Consider the following 6,077-nt stretch of genomic DNA (forward strand, 5'->3'; position numbering starts at 1 on the left):
ATAACACAGTAACTAAGACACCAAGTAACAGGCAGGTAAGTGATACAAAAGCATCCAGAGAGGACAGGAAAAGGAAAACTACATTTGCAGATGTTATTATTTTACATATGGACATTCCAAGGAATTATCCAAGAGGTATTAGAACCCATGAGTAAATTCAGCAGGGTTGAAGGTCTCTGATCAAATACACACACACACACACACACACACACACACACACACACATATATATTAATAATATGCAGACAATAAACAATCTGAAGTTAAGGAACTTCCATTTATAACAGCATCAGTATAATAGGGAACACAGACAGAAGTTTAACAGATGCACAAGATTTGTACATGGAAACAATAACTCTGTGGGAAGAAATGAAAGACTATCTAAATGGGTGGAAAGTTAGCCCCAGCCATAGGTCTGAAGTCTTACTATTCATTGTTAAGATAACAATGTACCCTAAATGGATTTACAGGTTTAACATCACGCCTACCAAACAATAGCTCACCTTCCCTCCCTGCTGGCAACCAAAAAGCTTATTTATAGGGAAACATAAGAAATTCAGAGGAATCAAAACAATCTTGAAAATGAAGAACAAATATAGTCAGCCTCACTCTTTCCAGATCCAAAATTACAGTGAAGGCAGCTGGAGAGATGGTTCGGTGGCTAAGAGCACTTGCTGCTCTCCCAGAGGACTGAGTTCAGCCCTCAGCACCCACATCAGGAGCTCACAACCACCTGTAACTCCAGCTCTGATAGAGCAGATGCCATCGTCTGGCTTTGGCAGGTGCCTGTACACACACACACACACACACACACACACACTCAGAGAGAGAGAGAGACAGAGAAATAAAAAAAATCTTTTTTAAAAGTTGGAGTGAAGCTACTGGAACCAAGGCAGTACCACACAGCTGCAGACAGACAGATATATGTGGAGGAATAAGACTGCAATACTGAAATCATTCCTCACATTAAAAACCAAATAATTTTCAACCACAACACCAAGAAGACTCGCTGGGGAAAGAACCATCTTTTCAACAAGTGCAGACTGAGTAACTGGTATCTGCGTTCCAGAGAATGGATCTGATTCCTTTCCTTCCATATAAAAAGCCACAGTGGGTGGGGTAGGTAGATGGAAGAGCTAACACGGTAAAGCTCTCAGAAAACACAGGGGTAAACCTTTGTGCCCTTAGGAGAGGCACTTCTTTCTTGGATATGCCACAAAAGGCACAATGAAAAGATGTCAAAATTCATCAGAACCACAAACCTTCGTGTTTCCAAGTGTCTTAGTTAGGGTCTTCTAGTGCTGTGAAGAGACTCCATGACCGCAACTCTTATAAAGAGAATATTTAATCGAGGGGGCTCACTCACAGTTTCAGAGGTTCAGTCCATTATCATCATGATGAGGAGTGTGGTAGTGTGAGGCAGTTGTGGTGCTGGAGCCAAGAGTGCTTGCAGGCAACAGGAAGTGAACTGACTCACTGGATGGTGTTCTGAGCATAGGAGGCCTCAAAGCCCACCCCCACAGTGACACACTTCCTCCAACAAAGCCACACCTCCTAATGTGCCACTCGCTGTGGGGGCCATTTTCTTTCAAACCACCACACCAAATATATCAGCAAAGTTAGAAAGCAACCAAACCAGCTGTAAATGACAAATTTGGCCAGAGACAGAATGCAGAAAAACTCCCTACAACTCAATAATAAATAAGCAAATAACTTCATTAAAAGTGGGAAAATGATTTATACAGACATTTCTCCAAAGACATATCGTGGGAAAAGAATGTCCTCAATGGTGGACAAAAAACACACACACACACACACACACACACACACAAATAACCCAGCAAGGACTTCTTTTTGTGAAATGGGTGTACCACAACCCAAACCAGGCTAGGAAGCAGCACACATCTGTCTGTATCCCCCTAAAGCAAGCCTGGCTGCTCCTCACAGTCTACTCTGATTGGCTAATTTGTGCAAAGGAAATGAAGGAGGAGAATGCACAGCTGATGTGGGCCATCAAGTTCTGGGAATGCAGCATTGTCTTTGCATAACCAGAAGTTTTACTAGATGGGAGAGGTTAAAAGATTTTAATCCCTTTGCATAAAAGTTTTACAAGGGGAGCCTGGCAGTGGTGGCACACATCTCTGGAGACAGAGGCAGGCAGATCTCTGTGAGTTCCCGGCCAGCCTGGGCTACAGAGTGAGTTCCAGGAAAGGCACAAAGCTACACAGAGAAACCTTGTCTCGAAAAACCAAACCAAACCAAACCAAAAAACAAAACAAAAAAGAAAGAAAGAAAGAAAGAAAGAAAGAAAGAAAGAAAGAAAGAAAGAAAGAAAGAAAAAGGAAAAAATCATGGGAAAATTTATATGCCTAGTAACAAATTTTCAGAATTTAGGACCAATAATTTCACACAGAAAACAACAAAACATTATTGAAAATTATATATATATATACTTACAGACTAGAAGATTCATTATTAGAAAGATGTCAGTTTTCTCTATATGCATCCACAGATTTGATAGACCCTAACAGAATTTCACTAAATGATCTTCTTCTTGGACAGTCTCACTATATAGCACTGGCTGGCCTGGCACTCACAGGGATCCACCCAACTCAGCCTCCATCATCTGAGTGCTATATGGAAACGCAAAGGCAAAAGATACTGTTGAGCAAGAACAGGGTCACGAAGGCACCTGTGTTACAGAAGTTAGCAAGGCTTCATTGTAAATTCAGTCTTTAGGAGAGTGATCTGCTTGACACATAGGTAAGGAGACTGAGAGAGATGTAAAAGTGCCTTGAGACAAAGCTGCACATGGTTCAAAGCTGGACAGGATGGACAGAAGCACTCCAATCAGATGGAAGCAAGCCCGAGCAGGTTCCCAAAAGCCAGCTGCTTCGCTAGAAGCCTTACAAACAAGCCCAGCTACACAACTGTCACACACAAGCAGAAGTCCTAGGTTGGTCCCATGCAGGCTTCCTAACTGTTGGGCCAGAGTCCATGAGCTCCCCTGAGCTCAGGTCAGCTGTCTCTGTGGGTTCCCTCTCATGACCTTGACCCCAACCCTGGCTCATACAATATCCCTCCTCCCTTTCTTCAGCAAGACCCCCAGATCTCAGTGCTTGGCTATGGATCTCTGCATCTGCTTCCATCAGTTACTGGATAAAGCTCTCTGATGACAACTTGGATAGTCACCAATCTGATTACAGTAGGTGGCCAGTTCAGATACTCTCTCCACTATTGCTAGTGGATTCCCGGGAATTTCCCTGGCACTAAGTTTCTCCCTAACCCCAAGATGCGCCCCCACCAAGATGTCTCTTTATTCTCCCCCTCCATCCCACCCCCAACCTGCCTCCTGCTCCCAGCCTACCCAACCTGCTCCCTTAAGCTGTCATCCCCCCACCCCACCCCCTAGTTTATCCAGGAGATTTCTAGTTCCCCTTCCCAGAGAAATCCACGAATCCCTCTTTGGGCCCTCCTTGTTATCTAGCCTCTCTGGGGCTGTGGATTGTCTAAAATAGACCACATCCTGGAACACAATATAAATCTTTACAAATTCAAAAAGATTGAAAATACTTCTTGTATCTTATCTGACCACAATGCAATAAAACTTAAAACATACAGCAGATAAATCTCTAGTAAATATACAAACTCAGGAAAATTAAACAATGAATTACTGAATGATGAGTGGGTCAAAGAAGAAATCAAAAAAGAAAAAAAAACCTTCCTGGAACCAAATGAAAATAAAAACACAAAACAACAAAAGCTTTGGGCCACATTGAAAGCAGCCCTATGAGGAAAATTCATGGCTCTAACTAGCGACATTAAAAAAATCAGGAAGAGCACAGGTAAACAGGATTGACAGAACCTGGATCCAATTAATCAAAAGAGAAAAAGAGAAGACCAAAATTAAGAGAACCAGAAATGAACAGGGAAACGTACCACAGACACCAGAGAAATATAGAATACTGTAAGACAATACTTTAAAAACCTGCACTCCATCAAGATAGAAAATCTTCAAGAGATGGATGGATTTCTAGATTCAGTCAAACCACCAATATTAAAACCAAGAAATCAACAACCCAAACAGACCCATAACAAATGAGGAGATTGAAGTAGTAGTCAAAAAGCCAAGGCCAGATGAATTCACAGCAGTATTCTACCAGACTGTCCTAGAAGATCTACAGTCAATCCTTCTTAAACTATAAAGAGGGGGGGGGGAGGGAGGAAGGGAGGAGGGAGGGGAGCACTCCCAAACCCCTTCCATGAAGCCAATGTCACTCTAATACCAAAGCTAGGTAAAGACACAACAGGAAAGAAAATGACAGGCCAGTACCCCTGATCAACATTAACTCAAAATGCTCAATAAAATACTTGCAAACAGAATACAAGGTTATCCACCATGACCAAGTTGGCTTTATTCATGAAATGTAGGGATAGTTCAATAAATGCAAGTCAATAAATGTAATAAGTCACATAAATGAACTTAAAGACAAAACTCCATGATCTTCTCAACTGATGCAGAAAAAGACATTTGATAATAAAAAAAAATCTATCATGTCCTCATGATAAAAGTCCTAGAAAATAGAGGGCTAGAGGGAACGTATCTTAACACAATAAAATCTGTTTGAGAAGCCCACAGCCAACATCATCCTAAATGGCAAAAGGCTTGAAGCAATCCCAGTGAAGTCAGGAATGAAACAGGAATGTCCACTGTGTCTAGTCTTTTCAATATTGTACTCCAAGAACTAGCAGGAGCAACAAGGCAAGAGAGGAAATTAAAGAGATACAAATAGGAAAAGAATATGTCAAGCTATCCCTAGTTACAGATGAAATATTACACATTAGAGATTCCAAAATGTCTACCAGAAAACTTCTAGAAACCATAAACAAATTCAGCAATGTGGCAGGATACAGAATCAGCCTGCACAAATCAATAATTTTTCTAAACACCAACAACAAATATACAAAGACAGAGCTCATGGACACACTCTCAATCATTTCACAATAGCCTCAAAGAAAATAAAAGATTTAGGAATAAACCTAACCAAGGAAGCAAAGGACCTCGGCAGTGAAAAAATGTTAAACCTTTGAATAAAAAGATAAAGACACTAGAAAATGGGAAGACATCCCATGCTCATGGATTGGTAGAATTAACACTGTAAAAATGACCATTCTCCTAAAAACTATTTACATATTTAATGCAATCTCAATAAAAATCCCTATCTCATTTCTCACAGAAATAGAAAAATAAGCTATCTAAAATTCATGTGGAACCACAAAACATTGTGGGTAGCCAATACAATCCTGAGCAAAGAGAACGATATTGGAAGGGTTACCGTTCCAGATCTTAGGATGTACTACACAGTCATAGTAATAAAAGCAACATGGTATTGGCACAAAAGCAGACATGTAGACCAATGAAACAAAATCAAAGACTCAAACATGAGTATACATAACCTTGGCTATTTAATATTTGACAAAGATGCCAAAAATGTAATATTAAAAAAAACGAAAACATCTTCACCAAATGGTACGAGGAAAACTAGACGTCCACATGTAGAAGAATAAGACTAGAGCCACATCTATTACCTTGCACAAAACCGAACTCCAAATGAATCAAAGACCTAAATGTAAAACCTGAAACATTGATGCTGCCAGATAACAACACAGACAGTACCCTACTTTACATAGGTGTAGGAAAGGACTTTCTGAATAGGACTCCATTTACCCATGAATTAAGACTAACAATTGATAAATGGGACATTTTTAGTTTCATGAAACTAAAAATCTTCTACACAGCTAAAGAAACAATCAACAGGTGATGAGGAAGCCCACGGAAAAGGAGAGAATCTTTGTGAGTTACACATCTGGCAGATTGGGGGTGAGGGCTGGGGGTGGGGGGAGGGAGGACAGGGGAATCCGTGGCTGATATGTGAAATTAAGTTAATTGTAAAATAAAAGTATTTTTTTAAAAAAAAACAAAGAATTGAGGGAAAATGACCCATTCAAAAAATGGGTCTATAATCTGAACAGAGTTCTCAAAGGAAGGAAAAAATGGTTAAGAATACTTTTTTAAA

This window comes from Onychomys torridus, chromosome 18, assembly GCF_903995425.1.
Source record: "Onychomys torridus chromosome 18, mOncTor1.1, whole genome shotgun sequence".
NCBI classification, from domain to species: Eukaryota; Metazoa; Chordata; class Mammalia; order Rodentia; family Cricetidae; genus Onychomys; species Onychomys torridus.